Source organism: Barbus barbus (genome assembly GCF_936440315.1).
Source record: "Barbus barbus genome assembly, chromosome: 17".
Taxonomy (NCBI): Eukaryota; Metazoa; Chordata; class Actinopteri; order Cypriniformes; family Cyprinidae; genus Barbus; species Barbus barbus.
Genome location: NC_136745.1, coordinates 13,353,396 through 13,376,980, shown reverse-complemented (window position 1 = coordinate 13,376,980; position 23,585 = coordinate 13,353,396). Strand labels below are relative to the sequence as shown.

The following is a 23,585-nucleotide window of genomic DNA, read 5'->3' as shown; positions in this document are numbered from 1 at the left end:
GACAAGAAGTTGTGCAGCATGCTTTGTCAGAAAGGGCCTGATCTTTCTGATGTTGTGTAGTGCAAACCTGCAGGATCGAGCAGTCTTTGCAATGTGCTCTTTGAAGGTCAGCTGGTCATCAAAGATTACACCAAGATTTCTGAACAAAGTTGATGGGGTAATCATTGATGAGCCTAACTGAATCGTGAAGTCATGCTGTAGAGTTGGAGTGGCAGGGAAGACAAGAAGTTCCGTCTTTGCCAGGTTGAGCTGTAGGTGATGTTCTTTCATCCATGCCGAGATGTCAGCCAGGCAGCCTGAGATCCGTGCAGCTACCGTTGGGTCATCTGGTTGAAAAGAGAGATAGAGCTGTGTGTCATCGGCGTAGCAGTGATAGGAGAAGCCATGTGCATGTATGATGGGACCCAGCGATGTAGTGTATGTGGAGAAGAGGAAGGGTCCAAGAATCGATCCCTGAGGAACTCCAGTGACCAGTTGATGTGGTTTGGATACCTCCCCTCCCCAGGCCACCCTGAAAGATCTACCGGTGAGATAGGAATGTCATGTAACATGACATTCAAGTTACAAATGGCAGTGCCTGCTCTTACGTTAAATTGATGGTTAGCTTCAAAATAACATGACAGTGAATAAATGATAACAAAATCAGCATTTCTTGGGGTAAATATGCCTTTAAGAAAAGCTGTAGTATTGCCTGTCTGTGCATGTCTCTTCAAGGCCACCTGAGACTCTCTTTCACCCCGCATGTATAAATAATGTCAGTTTTGGTCTTTGCTTCCTGAATTGCATGTCACAGTTAAAACAGTAGTATCAGATATGATAAGATCAATATTGTTCTCTCAGAAATGAACTTTCTGTGCTTGTGGAAAACCTTTGGTCTCACAGAGATGTATGAACAGCTATTTAAAGCACTCAAGGCCTGGGGCTTTCTCTTGCAGCTTAGCCCATGAAATGGTGTGCATCAAGGTTACAACACAAAACATGAAGATAATAACAATGCTGTGATATCTTCATGGCCAATTACTCGCACTGATGTGCAGTAATTGTGTTGGCCTGAGGATGCGGGCCCTTGAATGCCTGCAGGGCTACAGACCAATCACTGAATTCGTAACGGAGAACAGTCATAGTAATTGCACAGTGGTTAATCAATACATCGCTATTGATCCTTAATACTCAATTCTGCATCCTGCAGAAATTATTTAAGATTATTTGTGGGCTCTGATTAGTCTATCAAAATCAATAAGTAGCACTAAATCAAATGGCTTTTTCGGTAAAAAAAAAAGAAAAAAGAAAGAAAGACAAAAGAAACAGACATCAAGTAACATTTATTTTTATACCACTTTATACAATACAGATGGTTTTGAAGTGACTTCACCATATTAAAGGGGACCTATTATGCAAAAATCTCTTTTATAAGGTGTTTGAACACAGTTGTGTGGCCGCAGTGTGTGAAAAACATCCAGCCTGTAATGGTAAATGTCCACCCACTCATTTTTTTATAATCTGCAAAAATCATAAACAGGCTCTCAGAATGAGCTGTTTCAGATTGTCCCTCTGTTCACATCACCGAGGGGAAAAGTCCCGCCCATCTGTGACGCTGCCCTATAGTGACACAGCCCTGAGTGAGAATCAGTGGTCCGCCTCCGCAATTACTGATTACTTGCTGTAGCTGCAGGAGATAAACAATGTCAGCGCCAAAGAGGCATTTCAAGTGTTGTGTTTTGGGATGCACTAACGAACATAGGAGTCTCCATAGACTCCCTCCATCTGAGCCGCAGAGGACACTGTTGTTAAGTTTCATTGTCTAAGGAAATGTCCCGTAAAAAATCGGTAAAGTCCACAATACGTGTAGGGATCAATACCAACGCTTCATGTGCGCCCTTCTGAAAGAGCTTATTGGCACTCTGTAAGGCTAATGATGCTAAAGCTACCATTGTCTCTGTCTGTTTTCAATGGTGCTGCCTTCATGAATGATCGTGAATAGGAATGTGGTGGTTAAAAGTTGCATATGAAAGCAATGTGAGTCGATCGCTTGAGTTTGTTATAATGACGAGTCCGCCCTCTTCTCCGGGAGCACCAGCTCATTTGCATTAAAGCAGCATGCTAAAACTTCCCATACACACTCTGGGGATATCAGAGACTTATTTTACATCTTGTAAAATAGGTCCCCTTTAAACAGGAAAGTAACAAAATCAATGATACAAAAGAGCTATAAAGCAGCTCTAAAAACACCATAATGCCATTATTCAGCTCAAGTCAGTTCAGTGTTTATTCAGTTCAGTTCAATAATTATGGCGTTCATTATGAAACAAGATGCAGTAGTGTCAGAAAGATAGTAAGGACATTGATAAAATAGTCCATGTAAGATCAGTGGTTCAACCTTAATTTTATGAATCTATGAGATTACTTTTTGTGCGCAAAGAAAACAAAAATAACAACTTTATTCAAAAAGTCTTCAATACACGTTCACGACAGTACTACGCATGTGTCGTGATACTCTTGTGAACGAGTGTCGAAGACTGACATGGAAGAGAAGAAATTGATGAATAAAGTAATTTTTTAGTTTTCTTTGCACAAAAAATGTATTCTCGTAGCTTCATAAAATTAAGGTTGAACCTCTGATGTCACATGGCATATTTTAATGATGTCCTTACTACCTTTCTGGGCCTTAAACGTGGTAGTTGTGTTGCTGTCTATGCAGGGTCAGAAAGCTCTCGGATTTCATCAGAAATAATTTATGTTCCGAAGATGAATGAAGATCTTATGGGTTTGGAACGACATGAGGGTGAGTAATTAGGGTGACTGAATTTTTATTTCTAGGTGAACTATCCCTTTAATGGATCCATCTGTTAAAGGTGCTTGTAGGACTAACCAATACTGACTGAGATCCATATAAGAGTAACTGACTAAACAAGACCTTTATATCTAATATGTGCTCCCTGTATTTATGAGCATACAGTATAATAAGTATAAACCATCTGTAACATTTATCAACATAAGCAGAGGTGACAAATGTTATAAACAAAGAAAATAAGATCCTCATTGGAAGTGAATGAAAAGAGAGTGAAAGAGACAGAGCGAGAGAAATAGAGGGGGGTTGGGAGAGACAACCAGATGGATGCATAGTTCGGGCTGAACGTTTTAAACACAGCCCAGAGGCAAGTGCCTTTGTCGGGCCAGTTTACATGTGAAGTCATTCCAATTAAAAGATTGAGTAGCTCACTCCATCACTGCGTGTAATACACTGACCAAAATACTTGCATGCTGGATGGAGCATTTAGAAGACAGGCAGGTCAATAACTACTCAACAATATTTACGTATACACAAATGTTTGGTTAAATAGATAAGACAAAGACTGTTTAGTGATTTGTTTTCTCTTTCCATTAGGTGGCAACAAGTGAATGAATCAGTGACTCATTTACTCAACTGATTCATTCAAACATGGCAATTCTTGCATGCAGTCTTTTGTGTAATATAATCCTTCAGAAATCATTCTAATATGCTGATTTGCTGCTCAAGAAACATATCTTATTATTAACAATGTTGAAAATATTTGTGCTACTTAATATTTATATTTAATGTCATTTATATAATTTGGAATATACATGGAAGAACAAGAACGAAAGTAAAAGAGGAAGGAAGAGAGCAAATACAAACTAGATAAAAAAGTTTGTCGAGACAAACTTTAAGTTGACTTGAGAAAGCCGGACCAGAAAGTTTAAAAGAGTTTGAAAAGTTTAAAAAAAGTTAAAGAAGTTTAAAAAGTTTAAGTTTTAAAAGTTTTTAGTTTGATGCTTTTCAGTCTGAAATAGTTTGAAGATTAACATAGTTTGAAAAGCTTAAAGTTAATGATAGATAGATAGATAGATAGATAGATAGATAGATAGATAGATAGATAGATAGATAGATAGATAGATAGATAGATAGATAGATAGATAGATAGATAGATAGATAGATAGATAGATAGATAGATAGATAGGTTAGAAATAGTACATAGAACGGAAGTCTGATTGAGCCTCAAAGGATTCTGGGAGTTTAGATTTGAATTTTGACAGTTGGAGTTTGAATAGTCTTGGCTCATCTGAACATTCCGTCAATGTAAGTCTATGGGATTTTTATGATTTTTAATCTTCATTTTTATGAAAACCATAAGTCTGATCAGTTAGAAAAGATATAGCACACCCGGCGAGATCAGTCTGAAGATCTGGGCTGAGTTTGGAGTCTGTAGAGTTAAAGCTCTAGGAGGAGATAGAGTTGTAAATTTAGTCTCAGAAGAATAATAATAAGAAGTTTATTAGGATTTCAGTAAGTTGGCTTTCTCAAGCCAACTTAACAAGTATGTGTTATGAGCTCAAAAGACATGTGCAAATATTGTGTGTTTGTGCCCCAGTAACCCAAGCAGACATTTCCACTCGTTTCCAAGGGAATGCATTACTTTAAATCCCAGTATATGAATACAGAAAACACAGCATTTCACAGCCATTCCCAGTTGTTGCGATTGAAAGGAAGAAAAGCATAGCTGTTCAATCCTTTACTATCATACCGGTTGCTAGGAAACTGCTTATGGAACAAAACATTGCTATGCAGCACAACAGCTGTCTGTATAATTGGATCATTAAAAATCCTAAATGTCATAATTTAAACCATAGCTGCTCTAATACATTTCAAGCACGCCTAACATGAAGGTTAATCGCCCAAACAAGAATAAGCACTGAAATTACCTGTTTTAGGTGAAGAACTGATTTACTACAGTATATGTAGAGTAATGGTATTTTAATATGATTTTGCTAATCACATTAAGGATTAGTCTGTAGATTATTTCCATGCACAGAAATTGAATCTGTTTTTTTTAAGCTACAGGGAGATACAAGCATCCTTGTGCAGACCTAGAAATTGCTGTCTCTTATATTGTCATGTAATTGGTCCACAGTGACATTACAAATCTGTGCCACTGGAAAAAAAAGAAATAAAAAATAATATAAAAATATAGCCTTGAGCTGAGATAAGAGATTAAACTAGGCTTATAGGTCAGAACATGTCTGAATGATGTGCAAATTTGCACCATTATAGTAATTATGTGTAATCATTTAATTGTGGCCTGTAGTAATTATCTACAATGGCTGCACCATCACCTGACGTTTCTCTGCTCAATACCAACAAGATCTATTTTCGGTCAGCCAATTATGGTATAAAAAGCATAGCTCTTCATGTTGGCAGTCAGTCTCCAGGGTTCTCTGTCTGGCATGACTGGAATAACTCTACTCCAGTGATGAATATTTTAATAGAGACTGGGAGAGAACTGGGGTTTAGATCTCTTGAGTCTGTCTCAACAAGCCTGCTCTGCCAGAGCCCTAACAAGCCCCACTAGAGTTACCGGCGGGTTTTTACACAGCCCTGCCTAGCCCAGAGTCCTTCCCCTCCCTTCCGGGCCCCTCCCCTCTTCTTTGCCCCAACACAGACCCTTAATCTGCAGGACAATCCCATTTGGCCGAGCAGCTGCCAGGACTGATCACAGACAGGCTGCAGCAGTCTTCCCCTGTGGGGATGCCAAGCTGTCCACGGAGAGACCGATACGGGCCACCCGCTCTGTTTTCCCACTCTTTCTCTTCCTGTCTTCTTCAATCACTCTGTCCTCTCTCTCGGTTTTCAAATCTCTCACTCACACGTATTCACGCCCCCTTCCCCCCTTTCATGCTTCTGTGCCCAGGGGCGCTTTAGGACTGTAGGCTTGCTTACCTTCCCTGCGCTCTGGCACAGATCTAGGGTTAGCATCTGATAGCGTGATGACAGAACTATTATAAGCGGAGAACACTGACTGAAGTGAATCACATGAGAAATGGAACTCAGTGGACTTGTGGTTTGACAAAAAGTCTATATTTATAAAATGCTGAGAAAAATTTTGGTCGTACAAGAATCAACTATATGAAGTAGTGTGTGTGTGTATAATGGTGGCATACTATATTGGTTTTAATTGTAACATTGAAAAAAAAATATATATAATATATATATAAAATATTTTATATATTAAATATTAAATAAATATATATTATAATAAAATAATTTGGGTAGGTTTAATTTTTTTATATATATATATTTTAATACATTGTTTTTGTGTGTGCGTGTTTGTGTGTGTGTAAATATATATAAATATATATATATATATATATATATATATATATATATATATATATATATATATATATACTGTATATACACACACACACACACACACACACACACATATATATATATATATATATATATATATATATATATTATTATTATTATTTATTTTAATTTTTTTGTCAAACTTACTCCAGCAATGTGGGTTTTACTTGCAACATTGACAAACATATATTTTTTTACAGTGTACATTTTACCTAAATTTAACCATATGTAGGAGAAGGCTGTCACATGCTTTAATTTTTTTAATATATAGAATTTTAATTGATTTTATGTGCATGTGTGTGATAACAAGAACAATAATAATAATAATAATAATGCCTTTGTTGAGCACATTTGAAGTAATTCAACCAAGCTATTATTGATTACTGTGAAGGTCACATCAATACAGTGGCCCAGTAATCTGCTCAGTGTATGCTGCATGGTTTTGATCACACACAGACTGTGTGTAATTTATCAGTTGTGAGAGACATTGAGCTGCTTGTGACAGTAGAACATGAGGAGGATACAGGTGCTCCAGGGAAAGCAGGCTTTGCATGCTACAGTGAGTCTGGCTGATAGGATGGGCCGGTAACATATGGTGATGGCCATGTGGCAGTCAGAGACACAATCCTGTCATTTATACTGAGACAGACCTGAGTGTGAGAGAGATTTAAACCTATTTCAAAACCATATATTGCATTTAAATAAATTCCCATTGTATGATCTCCTTTATTTTCACCATATAGACATTTCAATAAACCCATGCTAAGTAAACTTCAGTGTGTAACTTGCTCTGGCGTGAACAGTTGTGAATTATAACTCTGCACTATTATTTTTTTAAGCAATATGACTGATTTGTTTCCTGGCAGATAATAAAATGGTCATGTGGTTTATTAAAATGGTTTATGTGATGTCAAGAAAGACTGCAAGAAAATAAAAAATAAATGCAATTACATAGAAATATGTAGAGAGAGGCAAAATATGTAAAATTTCGTATTTGACATTTATCCATGCTTTAGCAAAATTTAATGACATTTTATTTGCTAATTTGTGAATTTTTGCAGCAAGATAATGTATCATGGTTGATGATATAATGTCACAGCACCATCTGCTGGTTAGATCTCCACACAACAATACTGTGGAGACACCAGGGTACAGTGTTGGCAGTGGATTGTATTACCATGGTACTGATTTTTTTAAATACTATATTCATGTTACATGGTATGGTATTTAAATAGTGAGGTGAGGCACTTAAAAGAATACTATAGTACTAACCGTCCATGTAGAAAACAATGGTATTGCCACGGTACCAATTTTAAAAACCCATTGCGTTACCATCTGCAAAACAACAAACAAAAACAAAACAAAAGCATAGTATCCTTTTCTAGTGGAGCAGCTCCCTTTCTCTTGCCCTGGAAATAAAGAATGAAGTAATTCTCCAGACGGAGCAGCAGAGAGTGCTATAACACAAAAAATAGACTACAGTCCACTCCACAGTCACTTCATTTTAAGAGCACACAGAAATAGAGTTTAAAGAGTTTTGCTATATTTACTCCATCTCCATGACCTGTTATACTCACTCAAAGTTTGAGTCAAAGGTCAAATCACCAGCCTACATGTCAGTACAAAACAAAACACATTTACTCTGCCATATAAGACACAAACATATAAAAGCCAGAGGATAATTGTATTAATCAAATCTTTCTCTTTCTCATCTCAAGGCACTTAATTGAGGTCTCAATTATTCCTCATAACATTTTTAATAAGAAATAAAAATAGATACAGATTAGACAGTTCCTGACAGAGTAAGAATACAGAGCTATTAAATGAATGTGAATATCATAGTTGAGATTTTGATGAATAATATTTGTATTTTGGCAATTTCAAGCACATACGACACCATTGAGATCTCTTTCAAAACTAAAGCGGACACATGTGAGAGATCTTGTTCTCAGTAGAAAGCCTCTATTTGATTTTCATGGAGTCTGTCTAGGTGAAACAATTAAGATGTTAAGAGCCCATTCCACTCACATGCCCACCAACATTTTTATCCTCATTCACGCTTGTGCAAATGTTGTGTTTCACTGTCCAGAAAAACCCAAGCCCAAACAAACCAATGATCTTTCTTTCTTTGAGACACAAACTCTCACATATACATGCACACTATAGCATGCTGAACTACAATTCAGTCATTTTTTGTCATATTATACTAAATGACAAGACTGTGTTCCCACTTTCCAGTGTATCCATGAGTGCCTGGAGCGTGAGCTTTTGAGAGGAAACAGAGCTGGATCAATGCTCTGCTGTAGGACTGTTTGCAGTCCTGAGGCTCCAACTGTTCCACACTAAACCGCATCAGAGCTACATCAAAAACTGTCTGTACCGGAGATACCCAGAAAAGTCAAGAGATGACAATGAATCCCTTTTGTTTTGCTGATAAAAGCCAGTTGGCATGTGGAGGAACAGTGTGCAAGTCCAACACAGATGGTTCTATATTAAGGTTTAGTTTTGTTATAGATGGTAGATTACCATCTATATAAACATTTCCCCTTTTAGTTTATGTTTCCTTTCAACAAAAATATACCCAACAGATTTTCCACCAGCAAATCCATCCATATACACCTTTGTTAACTGTTGCTGGTTCTAGAAACAGCCTTCATTTTATCAGTGCTTCACCTATAAGCATAAATCTGCAATAATATGGCTTTTTCTGTTCTGCCATGTTTTCAACCGTGCATTAGCGAACAGGCATCATTGACATGTAAATACGGGCGGTCATGTGTTAGTGTTAATGAATTCAGCTGTGTATTGTCAGGAAGTTGGCGAGACATTTTTGCAGCTTATTTTCAATAGATGGTCTTTTTGGACTGTGGAGGAAGTGTTGAGCTCTGTAAGTGTTATACACTGAACTTAAGTGACTCCTTTAAGGGAACAAATCAAGTAGTTGTGATGTTCTTTAAAAAGCTGCATGTATTGATTCTGGACTTCTGTTCCTTAGGCAGTCGTGGCCTAATGGATAGAGAGTCGGACTTGTAACCCGAAGGTTGTGGGTTCGAATCTCAGGTCCGGCAGGGATTGTAGGTGGGGGGAGTGAATGTACAGCGCTCTCTCCACCCTCAATACCACGACTGAGGTGAGACCCTTGAGCAAGGCACCGAACCCCCAACTGCTCCCCGGGCGCCGCAGCATTGGCTGCCCACTGCTCCGGGTGTGTGTTCACTAATGTGTGCGTGCACTTGGATGGGTTAAATGCAGAGCACAAATTCCGAGTATGGGTCACCATACTTGGCCACACACCACTTCCCTTTCCCCCTTACACATAGTTCTTTAATTCCTCTTGTGGATATGCTTGAAAGTCTTTGAATAAAGGTTTAAAGTATAACTTTAATGAAGCTTACTTTTCATATAACATTTGCTGTTTGAATAACTCTTTTCCATACATCAGCTATACAAGAAAGAACTACACATATTTCAAAACCAACCTCCTCCAGCCTTGAGAGTTTTGATGTTCAGCCTTTGATGGAGAGCTGAAAGAGAGAACTCTATCTAAAAAGATTTTTTTTTTATAAACCAGAACAGCAGGACTCGAGCTCAGATACCTCAGTCCAATTATCTGCCTGAACCAAAACCAAATGTGAGAGGTAATTACCTTAAAATTAGAGCCCTCTCACAGAGTTCATGACACGAGAAGTGGTCCATAACTCTCGTGCTGTTGAAGAGATATATCGGGTGCATTAATCTGAGAACAAAAGCCCAGACTGGAGCAGATATGGTGAGTTATTGAGGTTAAAAGAGGAAAAGTGCTCATTAGCTGTGTAAATAAGCACTAATGGGGCAAGGGCATTTTGTTTTGCTTTCATCAATACCAGCAGAATCACGGTGTCTCTATGACAACCTGTGCTACTTCAGAGAGAAACACGTCTCTTAAAGTCAATATGAAATTAAACTGACACTGGTTACTTTCTTAAAAGAATAGTTCACCCAGATTTGGAATAATTTGGTATTAAATCACCAAATTGATCCTCTGCAGTGAATGGGTGCCATCAGAATGAGTCTAAACAGCTAATAGAAACTATAATGCACAAATTATTCACACAAATTATTCCAGTCCATCAGTTAATGTCTTATGAAGCATAAGAAACTAATTCATCAAGGCATTTTAACTTTAAACTGCAGCTTCTGGACAAAATAAGAGTCCATAAACCATAATAACGCTGGATTATTTTGATGGTTTTGAGGTCCTTTTTACTCAGCGTCTGTTTTGGTTACCCAAAATAGCCAGGTATCCAGCGCTGTGTAGATTACTTACAAACTTGTAGTCCATTACTGTTTCCAAATTACATGACAAAAATTGTAGTTAAAAAAGTAATTAATTACATTACACATTTTAGGTAATATAATTAGACTACTTTTTGGTTACTTTTGGTCAAGGTTTCCCAAACTGGAGTTCATGAGTTTAATGAAAAGCTAATAATTAATTGAATCATAAAAAAAAATTATTTTACAATAACATCAATCAAAATAAAACACTACAAAATGAAGTATTATATTTGTTTACCTGCATGCCATGTGACCATTAACTAACATCAGAGAACCGTGAACATGCTAATGTGACACTATTAACTAACTATTAAAATATTTATTTTAAAATCTCAGGGGTACTTCAAGTAAATATATTAGATGAAAGAGGTACAGATGACAAAAACGTTTAGGAATGCATTCAGTACATGTAAATAAGAAATAACCTAAATTTGTGCATTTTTAATGTGTTTGAAATCCTTCCAAAGACATAGTAATACATGGTTAAAGTGATAATTCAAATAAAAATTAATTTGTGCATCAGAAGTTGATGCAATCCAGTGGTCAAATTAATAAAGTTTATCAAATCTAATCATGTATTCAATAAATTAGTAACGTTATTCTGATTACAAGTATTTTAAAATGTAATTTAATAGAATTAAAATAACTTTTTGGGATCTGATTATGTAACCCAGATTACATATAATCAATTACTACCCATCTCTGCAAGTATCTGATCACTGAATGCTGTGACTGACCAATCAAGCATACAAGAGAGCCAAGTAATCATATCAATTAACAGTAATGTAATCGTCACGAATCACCCAGACTACAGTTCCCATCATCCATTGCACTGATTACACACACACAGCTGCAACAAATCAGACACACTTTATAAGCCTTGGACTTCCTCTTTCGGATTGCCAAGTATTTTCTGTGTTTATCACTCTCCTAGCGATAGCAACTTTATGGAGCCATTCTGTGTTTCCTGAGTTCAAGTCTAGTCTGTCCTGTTTTACCTGTGTCTTGATTCTAGCCTATTTACCTCGTCCTGTCTGATCTCTGCCTGCCCTGTATCTTATAGCCTGTCTTGGATTTACTCTTTGCTTTGCTGTTTCGGACTGTGTTTGCACCTCGCCTGGACCTCGCCTGTGTCTCATCTGTGCCATACCTGTTTGCTGGTGTTTGACCCTGCCTGTGTTTTGACCATGACTTTCAATAAAGCTATGCGTATGGATCCGCATGTCTCTTGTCTCAGTCACCTCGTTACAGTAATGCTGGTTACTGTAATGAAAATTACAGCAATAATAAACATCGATTAGAAAATGAAGTGTTATTACTTGAGGATGCTCTGGAGCGGGGGTGGGCAAACTCGGCCCTTCCAGGCCACTTTCCTTCAGAGTTCAGCTCCAACCCTAATCAAACACACCTGAACCAGTTAATCATTGTCTTCAAGACTACTAGAAGGCTACAGGCAGGTGAGTTTTATCAGGGTTGGATCAAATCTCTGCAGGAAAGTAGCCTGGAAGGGCCAAGTTTGCCCATCACTGCTCTAGAGAGTAAACTTGACTTAAAATTTCTATGTCCTGGTCTCTATCTCTGTTCCCAGCAGGTAGAGGCTCAAATAAACATGGCCTGATTCCTGGGACAACATTTTCATCCTCTGCAAACTCGCATTCAGGTCTGGATTCATTCTGATATGAAACACCCACTTTTCTTGCATCAGTCGATTCCTGATAAAATCAATTCTCATTCTGCATTATGAAATACATCACTTATGGAAGTAAAATTGTGACAAGTGCACATATGATAAATGTGTCTTTGTAAGTCGATGACATTTTGACTGGACAAGCTAATAAACTATTACTCATGCAAATTTATTTGTTTGAGACATTTTGAAAAATAATTTTAAGAAGTCTTTTGGAGAACTCAGAAATGTATTCTTTTTTTACTTTGATACCCATTTCCCCTTTTCTTTATAAAAAGTCCCAGCTTAGTCCTCTTTTTAAAGCTCTACCCGGCTTTCTTTGCCTTTTTTCTTTTGCATTTCTGCTTCTGTACAACATAACCGCACCAAAATATTAACTTGGCAAGCACCCTGAAGGAGACAAAGCAATGTTTGCAGAGATGAATATCATATAAGACTCAGAACGTTGCTAACATTGCCTCGATTCATCACGTCTCTGTTTATCTCTGTACATGTGTGTAAACAATTTAGGCTCTTTGACCTGGAAGTGCATGACCCAGATGTGCATTTCTTCCTCATCCCAGAGATTCCATTCAATCATGCAAGGACAATCCTCAAGTCCCTAATCCCACTAGCCGAAGGGAAATCACGCAAAGTGGTGAGTCAAAGGGGGATTATCAGACGCATGTAAAACACTTCCCAAAACCATGATTTCCCTATAAAACACAAACATTGACTTTTTCTGAGCAAATGTAATCTCTGAAAGAAAGAACTGACCTCAGTACACAGACATTTATATTTGTGTTGACACGCAATGAAATCGATTAATAGACAAACGGCACTTCCTGACCCAGTGGAAATGAGCAAAGAAAAAATGGGTTAGAAATCAGCAGTTGTGTGGTCACGCATATGGCTGTTACTTACAAAATAACCTTATTTTAGCCATTCATTTATTATATGATACGTGATGATCTACATATGATACAAGATTTGATATAATCTGTGATAAAATATGATATGTGCTACTTTATATAATACATGATATGCTACAATGCATGATATGATGTGACATGATTTTTTATGCAATCCAGTTTGATATTGTCTCTGATTAGAAATATATAGTACTGTTCAGTTTGTAGATGAAGATGATTTTTTTTCATGTTTTTGAAAGAAGTCTCTTTATTTGTTTTTTAAATAATATTCACCATAAATCACCTCAAATTCACATTTCAATACAAAAATAAAATGTAAAAAAGTTATATAAAAATATGTATAATTTAGAAATGAAGATATGCTTCAATGGCATTTTTCCCTCCTTTTGTTATAGCATGGTGTGCCAAATCAAAGTCATCACCAGCCAACTTTGGTCCACAGGTTGATTTAGATAAACAGCATTTATTTGAAATATAAATTATTTGTAACATTAGAAATGTCTTTACTGTTTGGACACTGAATGGGTGGATTCTAATGGCACCCATTCACTGCAGATGATCCATCTGATTCATCTTGGATCATTTATTTGAGCAATTTGTGTGTGTGTGTGTGTGGGGGGGGGGGGGGGGTGGTTCTTTAAGACTTTCATGTAAACCACACAAATAGTCATATGCAGAGTAAGAAAACATATTTAAACTTAATACGTCCTTTCTGAAAAACATAAGAAAAAATCTTACTGGCCCAAAACTTTTGAATGGTTGTGTATATGATAAACACAAAATTATCTGCATACTGTTGTTCATCAAGGTGGGCCAATTTGCCGAATAATGGATAGATGTTGGTGTGTAAATATGGGTGGCTGTATGTTAATCACTCGGATGATTACCAAATGACTCCTTTTTGCAAATAAATTTCTATAAATCTTCTGGGTGAACTTTGTGAACATTACAGTATGTCTACAAATCCATGCCATGTCCAGTTTAAATTGTTGATTTACTGTGTTTTTTTTTTCTGTTCAGCAAGAGAAAGCCAAAAGCGAAAGCAAACCTCCTCTGAGGACTGTCTGCATGTGCTCCTGCATGGCTGTGTTTGCGTCCCTTGTGTGTGTTAGCCCCGACAGCCCAGCTATGACTAGCACTATGACACAGCACTAACACACAGATAGAGAGAGAGGAGGAGGGTCTCTTATCATGGCCCTGTTAGATCTAATCTGAGCCCTCCAGTCCAAAGGTCATTAGCATAAAACGTGTTAGATAAAAAGAGCCGATGGAGGTTTTTGCATCGCATTTCTCAATTAGTCAAATTAATTGGGCATGAAAAAGCAGGTGTCTGATCAGCTCTCCTAATGTACAATACCTCAAATGTGCAACATGTACTGACATATGTCACCTTTCTGCATCTGGTTTGAACAAGCTTGAGCTATAAATGTAGTCCTTAGTTCTGATTGATCAGACACTGTTGACTTTTAATGGAAAGCATTTTTTTTTTATCAACCCATTTGATATACTAATGTAAATCTCATCCCTAGGCCACACAGAACATTTGGAAACTAAGCTTCAAAAATCAGGTAATTCAAAAATAACCATGGTTGTGATTTAGATTAACATATGCCCTGTGTGAAAGATTGTTAGCCAGGTATATGTTAGAGATAACATACAGTCAGTGAATTGATAAACCTTTACAGGGTGACGAGGGGCAAACAACATGAAATATGATTGATTTGACACTGTTTTGATTTTAAATTATTTATATAATTATGTAAATATTTATCATTTATATTATGTTCAAAATTTGGAGTCAGTATAATATTTTTTTTTTTTAATATTAATACTTTTAATTAGCAAGAACACACTAAACTGATCAAAAGTGACAGTTAAGACATTTCTATTTCAAATGAATGCTGTTCTTTTGAACGCTCTATTCATCAAAGAATCCTGAAAAAAGTGTTTAAAAAAATAACGTAACACAACTGATTTCAACATAAGAAATGGTTCTTGAACACCAAATCGGCATATTAGAATGATTTCTGAAGGATCATGTAACACTGAAGACTGGAAGACTGAAAATTCAGCTTTGCCATCACAGAAATAAATTAGTTTTATTCATATTAAATATAGTGCTGTCAAAGGATTAATCGTGATCAATCGCATCCAAAATAAACGTTTTTTTTAACATGTATTTACATGTATATATTTATATTCATATAATTTATATTATATATAAATATATTTATTATATAAAGAACATATTTTTCTTAAATATATACAGGCATGTGTTTGTATTTATATATACATAATAAATATACACAGTACACACATATATATTATGTGAACAAAAACTTTTATATTGGATGCGATTAATCGCGATTAAACGTTTGACAGCACTAATTAAATATGAATATAAATATTCAAATCAATTTTTTTAATTGTAATAATATTTTACAATATTACTGTTTTACTGCATTTTTATCAAATAAATGCAGCCTTGGTGAGCATAATCTTAAAAAAAACGTTAAACATTAATTTTTGAATGGCAGTGAACAGAAAATTATTTAATATTTAAAATATTAATATATATTTCAGATATGCCATCTACTTTTTAAGGGCTTCCCATTGAATCTATCTATCTATATATATATATATATATATATATATGCAACAAAAACAGGCTGTTTAATTCTGAAAATCACTATAAAAATATAAACTCCAAGAAAAGTAAACTACAGGCTTGACTATACTTCTTAGTGGACTTCAGTTAAAACAAAATCTGCAAGAGTATTGCCCCTTTTTGAAGGGGCTTGTATGACAGATTTCCTGTGTTTGATCGGTGGTACAGCGAGATGACCTTAAAATCTGTCACTTCCAATGGTGTGGGAGTTTAGTATCGCTGTTCTCTCCGAACTACACGCCGCTCGTGATTCATCATCTGCAGCAGGCCTGGCATCTCTCCGAGAACTTTCATTAAACGTGAAGAAAAGCATACTCCGGTATGGCTATCCTGGATATAAATAATTTTAAGCAGGGAGGGAGGGAAGTGAGGAAGTATATTTATTTGCATAGCATACTAATGGATCTTCCTGGCCCACTTAGTCAAGTATGCGCACATGAACAGACACAGCATTATGCAATAACACAACTTGCACGTACGCTCACCTACAGTATGTTTCATCAATAATTAACACAAATGCTGGCGTCTATGCCATTGCCTTCCCTTTGAAAGCAAGAGCAGGCAAAAATGTGCATGTGTGAAGTTGCACGACAACACAACATAGCAGAACATGTGAGGAGGAAATATATAGAAACAGTGCTGATTAATTTGGCCCATGTCTGTGTCTCCTTGCTTAGTCATGTGCCAGAAGGAAAAAAGGTATTTGATCCAGTAGGTTTGTTTTTAAAGCTGCACTTCCCTTCTGCTCAGTGTTTCCTGGACGTGCAGAATATAGCCAAGACAATAGAGCTCCTTATCTGAGAACACTGCAAAGCTACAGCCCCAAAAACGAGCATAAATATAGGTAACATGCATTGAGGAGTCTCTCTTTCTCTCACTCCCCTCTCTCCGTCTCTTTCTTTCTTCCTGGAGTCTCTTCACAGATCTGAATCAGCTGACCTGCCCTCAGTCTAGAGAACACAAAGCAGGATTTGTGCTGCTGTGGTTTCTCGTCTCTCTCGCTGAAAGAGTGGACGGAAGACTAATGCATCCACCGGTTTAGAAAGGAAACTGATGCAGGATTTAGACAAAGGCAAAGTGTGTGTGTGTGTGTGTGTTTTTGTTTTTATATTCCGGTGGGGACTTAAACCTGAATACACACAGACTCATGGGGACTTGTGTCACGGTGGGGACCTAAATTGAGGTCCCCACGGGTAAACAAGCTTATAAATCATACAGAATGAAGTTTTTTGAAAATCTAAAAATGCACAAAGTCTCCTGTGAGGGCTAAGTTTAGGTGTAGGGTTGGTGTAGGGCAATAGCACACACAGTTTGTTCAGTATAAAAACCATTACGCCTATGGAAGTCCCCACAAGGATAGCGAAAACAAGTGTGTGTGTGTGTGTGTGTGTGTGTGTGTGTGTGTGTGCGTGTGCGTGTGCGTGTGCGTGTGCGTGTGCGTGTGCGTGTGCGTGTGTGTGTGTGTGTGTGTGTGTGTGTGTGTGTGAGTGTGTGTGTATGTGTATGTGTGAGTATGTGTGTGGCTCTGAGAATTTGAAGCTTTGAGCTGATGAATCTCGGCCTACTCTGAGAGAGTTTCGTTTACAGTGGTGCCAAACATATTTGAACATGTAGGCCACACTTAAAAATGTCGGAATATCATTTCATTAGTCATTTTCCAGTTACTTTTAACCAACTGGTCTGATTTTTAGTGAACACACAAAAATGAGTTCTCTAACATTTGACAATCAAAAAGTGTTGTTTTGTCTTTTTTTTTTAATTGCATATTGTTTTATCATTTAACCCTGTAAAGCCTGACATATAAAATAAACTACAAAAATTTCACATTTTAATCTAATTTTTTTTAAAGGGAACATTTTATTGAACCAGAAAAAAATTTTTTTTTATTGAGTATCATATTTGATTAGGCTTTTATTGCTCGTATAATATAAAATAGGAAAATATGGAGCAATTCAGTGTTGCTTATGTTTATATGGCCAAAAAAAAGAGAGATAAAATTCTGATAACTTGTAATGTAAATCAAAGAGATCTTTATAACAGTATAGCAGATGACCTACATAAAATGCATATAAGTATCACTTGTCAATCTGTATCTACTAAAAATATGTCTTAGTAAGATTATATTAAATGCTTAGTTTTATGATCAAAGCTTTGTAGTTTTTATTGTGTCGGCAAAATGTATGATACAATGCAATACAATGATAATTGAGAGAAGAACAAATAAACTTTCTTCAAAAGCCTGATGGATCATATATGATATTCAAATTTAACAATATAATTTTTTTTAATTATATGGATAATCAAGTAAATATGAGTTGCTTCAGCCCAGTAACTGTTCATCTTGAAATATTACTAACAATATAAAATTCTTAAGTTTAAGTTTAAAATCAGTAAAGATTTCACAGCAAGACATGTGAAACATGACCTGAAGGTGGACAGTTTTACAATTATACTAAAGCCTTGTATATGCTAAAAAATAAACTATTAATCAAATGACAGAAGGTAATTACGTTTTAATCATGTTGTAAATTTGTGTATCAAATATACAGTTTACTTTACAGGGTTAAAACCAATTAAAAATCTTTGTGAGGAATATTGTGCTTGTGCTAGCTTTCTTTATTATAAATGTGACTTTCTTTGATATTGATATAACAATATAACAATATAACAAGGCATTCGTGAATTTAAAAAAACGTTTTTTTTTTTTTTGGAAGAACAAAAGCTAGCCAGAATGAACAAAGCAGACAGGACCCCAGCTGCTGGACAGATCACCCTGTCCTCTCAGGGGACTCATAGCTCAACTTTACTACATTTCCCATGAGGCCATGGGTGAGTCAGGGTCTGTCTGGGGCGCCTGGTACATGTCTCATATCTGTCAAGGTCATGCACACACCCTTAGAAAAGAAAGTTCATCAATGAGATTGGTAAAATCCAATTTCATTCATTGAAATGAATCTTAAATATAACAAAATATAAATATTAGATGAAATATGCTGCCTTTGCATCTAACCGGAATAAAATATATTTAAATTGAAGTACTAAAATTACTTTAAAAATAAAAGAATTATGTAAATATAGTAGAAATATAAAACAAACTAATAAAAATGTCAAAAGCACATAAAATGACTAAAACTTAAACTAAAATTAAGATGAAAAATGAAAATATAAAATAAAATCTAATTTAAAATATTAATAAATACTATAATAGTATATTAAATTATAATAAAGTTCCATTTGTAAACATTAGTTAACTACATTAACTAATGTTACATTTTTTTAATGTCCATTAAAAACTTCATGGCATGTCTTACGGGACAGTCGTGGCCTAATGGATAGAGAGTTGGACTTGTACCCTGAAGGTCATGGGTTCGAGTCTCAGGTCCGGCAGGGATTGTAGGTGGGGGAGTGAATAACCAACACTCTCTCCACCCTCAATACCACGACTGAGGTGAGACCCTTGAGCAAGGCACCAAACCCCCAACTGCTCCCCGGGCGCTGCAGCATTGGCTGCCCACTGCTCCAGGTGTATGTTCACTACTGTGTGTTGGATATGTTAAATGCAGAGCACAAATTCCGAGTATGGGTCACCTTACTTGGCAACACACCACCTCCCCCTTTCCTCTCCTTAATGATGTATGATGTAACTGACAAGGAAAAGATTTTAAAACATTTGTTAATCTTAGTTCATGTTAAATTCAACAATTTCAATTCTAATACATTAGTAAAAGTTGTTGTAAATGTTATTTCATGGATCCGAGCTGATAAACCAACCATGAATAGTTTAGATTAATAAATACAGTAACAAACGAATTCCACATTATTAATGCATTAATAAGCCATAACAAATGGAACCTTATTGTAAAGTGTAAAGCGTTACCAATTTAGTTTTTTTCTTTAAAGTTCATGTCTCAAATGTGCTCAGATTTGCCAAGATACTGAAGTGCCCAAAAGTCTCAATATGCATTCACACATTACTCATGAAATTCTTACAAAACCAAAATATCTCATGCTATCCTAATTCATTTTCCAATCTTAGTTATCGTCTCATTTATGCTTATCCTAAATAATTTTAAGGAAAAACACCAGAGATTAAGTTGAAGCATAACTTCAGTCTCTTCAGTGATGAAAAAGCATCCTCTGAGCAATAACATTAGACACACTCTGCCTCTCTTATAATCTTACAGTCTTACAATCTGTTTATTTAAGAGGTTATGCGAGCACTTTGAAAGATCGACCGGTTCTCTCTGTGTAATGTGTCTACAGTCTGTTATTTCATTCTGGTGTCTCTCCTCCCCTACTTAACCTCTCACAACTCTTCATCTCATATCATGATATCTACTTTATAGCTCAGGCCACACACACACACGCACATGCTCTCATGTTGTATAATTCCCATTAACAGTGAGGCTTCACTGAAGAGTGTGTGTGCACAAACATGTGTGTATATGACAAGCTGCTAGTTTTTCCCTGACGCAAGCAAAATACATGGAATTCATCAGTGTTTAAAAGTTAATCCATCTTTATCGATCGTCCAGACATCACACATGAATAACCCATCGGAAAGCATGCAATGACTAAGCATGCTTCCTCCTCAAGCCAACAGGGGTTCGGAAAAAACAATTTATCAGTCGCCACACACTCAGGTTTGCTGGTAGGTCCTATAACAGTGGTTCTGGTTCAATACCCATTTCATGCTGAAATAAACAATCTGCTGCCCGGCCTCTAGGACAACACCCTGATATTGCATTAGCCATTCATCCTGAAAAACACAAACAAGTATCCTCAAAACAAGTTCACGCAGTGACGCTGGATGGATCACTGAGAAAATTCACTTTGGGGCCTCTGGGTCATTTCACTAATGAACGACCGGATATTGAACGCTGAAAGCTCAGCCAGACCCCTGGGAATTGACAGACCATGCCGGTCCAACCGTCCTCAGTTCGGCTCGCAACCTTCCCAATTTATTTGCTCGGAAGGGCCAAAGGGCACTTCATTAGCCTGATGAAGCATTTTTGAGATCCATAACACCCCTGTTTCACGCTCATGTCCTCAGAGTCGTCGCCACTGACCTCTGTTACACAACCGCAAGCTCTCTCACTCATTTACTCATCAGATTTTCTGCACGTTAGCTGGTGGCTACAGCTGAGTTTTTGATGCTGGTCAGCATACAGCGTCTTTCAAACTGTGTGTCAGCTGTATTATTTTGTCATCTAGGGTGGGGAAGTCAACGTGACCCTATTCGTTGTTATGAAATGCTGGATTACAGGTTACAATTGTTTCGAAATGACCAGGAGCTCAAGGCTTCTCTAAAACAGACTCGCTCGCTAGCACGGCTGCCAACAAAGGCAGCCAGGGATGAATAATTAATCTACTGTTGTATCATTAAAACTGTCCAATAAATTTGTGACTATCATTGCTCTAAACAGAGGTTAAACAATCCCTGTAAAGACTCACTTTAATGTGGCTTGTTTATTTCATCACGTATTTGAGATGATAGTGTGCCATACTTAAAGCTCCACACTTTAATAAAAAAGTAGAAATAACTGGTTTTATGTAAGGATGTCTATAATTTTGTTAGCATTCATTAATTTCAATAGCATTTGGTAAACTGACACAGGACCCCTCGGATTTAAAATCTGCCATCTTTGCTCACTGAGCTTTTTGAGCGAATCACTTGAGACGTAAATGTCATGTGACTAATGCCATGATCCAGAAGTCAAAGGTGGGAATATCCAAGCTAAAATTTCCCACATTCAACCTCAGCTTGTTCATGAACACAATATATATATTTATTTATATACAAAATGATTGGAACAGCACTCAATTATATTTAAAGTAATATTATAATCAATAATATAATATAATATATAAAGTATATGCTTAAAATAAATAAATAACCGGCCAAAGCTTGACCCCTTGGTTTTATGCTTCATCTACTACAAGGAACATGCTAACGTTAGAGGTGCACTTTGACACAGCAGGTGTTTTGATGAATGTACTTTGCTATAGTCCAAATTTTGGCATTTTGCCTTTTATTGTATTAAAAATGAAGAACAAACAGGAAAGTAAGGGGAATAGGATCTTGACATGATGCAGGCTAGATTTTAAGATACACAATGACTCTTTATGCTCACAGGCCACATGCCACATTTCTGACGTCAGAGACCAGTTTTAATCTTTATATTCACATCAGGATGAGAAGTCATCACATGGCTTTTTGCTCACAGGAAACTAGGTTTCTCTTTAGATAAGGGCAATGAAGGTGATCACTTTAATAATAGAATCAGTTTTGTTTTTCTTGTCCTCTGTTGGACTAAATCTGACCACAGTGTCCAAAGAAATAATCTAACAATGATTTACAGTATCAGGCTGAGAAAGTGCAGCCTGTTTTCATTCTTACACAGTGCAGATCAATAACAACATGTAGATTAATACAGTATTTGAATAGCCAAGAGTAAGGTCATATTTTCCTGTTTAACAGTAAAAAGCAACAGAGGGCAAAAGTAAATCAGACTTTTATGGGTGATGAGCTCTGCTATTCGACAGTGTTGTAAACATGATATAGGGCACCCTGACCAGCACATTCAATTCACACACACACAAGTGTTCACAAGGATGTTTCTTGGACCAGATAAAAAGGCCTCCTCTATACAAATGAACTCAGGCTGTTTTATTTTACCACATTTGCCAGTTTGACATAGAGTTGCATAATCAGACAATATAACATCTGCTTTTATGACTGAACAAAAGCATAGAAGAAGGCTTAAGAAGAAGAACAGCATGGATTCATAACGTATAAGGTCATTCATTTGCTCAGATATTGGGGACTTATGAAATAATACAGTACTTATACTCATACTTATTATTAATTCATATAATTAGTAATTGTATTCATCTTAAAATGTGTTCCTTTGCTCTCTGAAATAATATATGTTATACATTCAACAATGTGAATCTCGTATCCAACAATGATCATTATATAGCATCATCTTTAATCTACATCTTAACTGTACATCCAAATTCTTAGTACAAAAACACACAGTCCCAATCACTCAAATTATCTTGATATATCCAAATCTACTAGCCTATAGTCCAAGAGTCGGAGACTATACTGAAAAACTTCAAAATAAAATAACAAATGTAAAAATGTTTATTTTGTTTGTCAGCTGTAATTATTTTCTATATCCAAATGTATACCTGCAAGTCTGAGACTATATTGAAAAACTGGGAATTTTCTGTTTAAACATGGAGGTTGGAGCAGGTGTGTGTGTGTGTGTGCGTGCGTGTGCGTGCGTGCGTGTGTGCGTGCGTGTGTGTGTGTGTGCGTGTGTGTGTGTGTGTGTGTGTGTGTGAGAGTGTATTTATATATATAAATGTGACCCTGGACCACAAAACCACTCTTAAGTCGCACGGGTATATTTGTAGCAATAGCCAACAATACATTATATGGGTCAAAATTATGGATTTTTCTTTTATGCCAAAAATCATTAGGATATTAAGTAAAGATCATGTTCCATTAAGATATTTTGTAAATTTCCTACCTTAAATATATCAAAACGTAATTTTTGATTAGTAATATGAATTGCTAAGGCCTTAATGTGGACAACTTTAAAGGCGATTTTCTCAATATTTAGATTTTTTTGCACACTCAGATTCCAGATTTTCAAATAGTTGTATCTCGGCCAAATATTGTCCGATCCTAACAAACCATACATCAATGTACAATAAAAATGACCCTTATGACTGGTTTTGTGGTTCAGGGTCACACACACACACACACACATATATATATATAAATTATTACTAGTAGTATATATTATTTTCAATGAATAAAAC

At 36.3% G+C, this 23,585-nt stretch overlaps 1 protein-coding gene across 1 annotated transcript in view; it reads right to left on the bottom strand.

The window, feature by feature from the left end:
* LOC306883647 (serine/threonine-protein phosphatase 2A 55 kDa regulatory subunit B beta isoform-like) overlaps positions 1-23,585 on the bottom strand; it is a 58,062-nt gene that overhangs the window by 33,903 nt on the left and 574 nt on the right. The gene's annotated exons all lie outside the window — the stretch shown is intronic.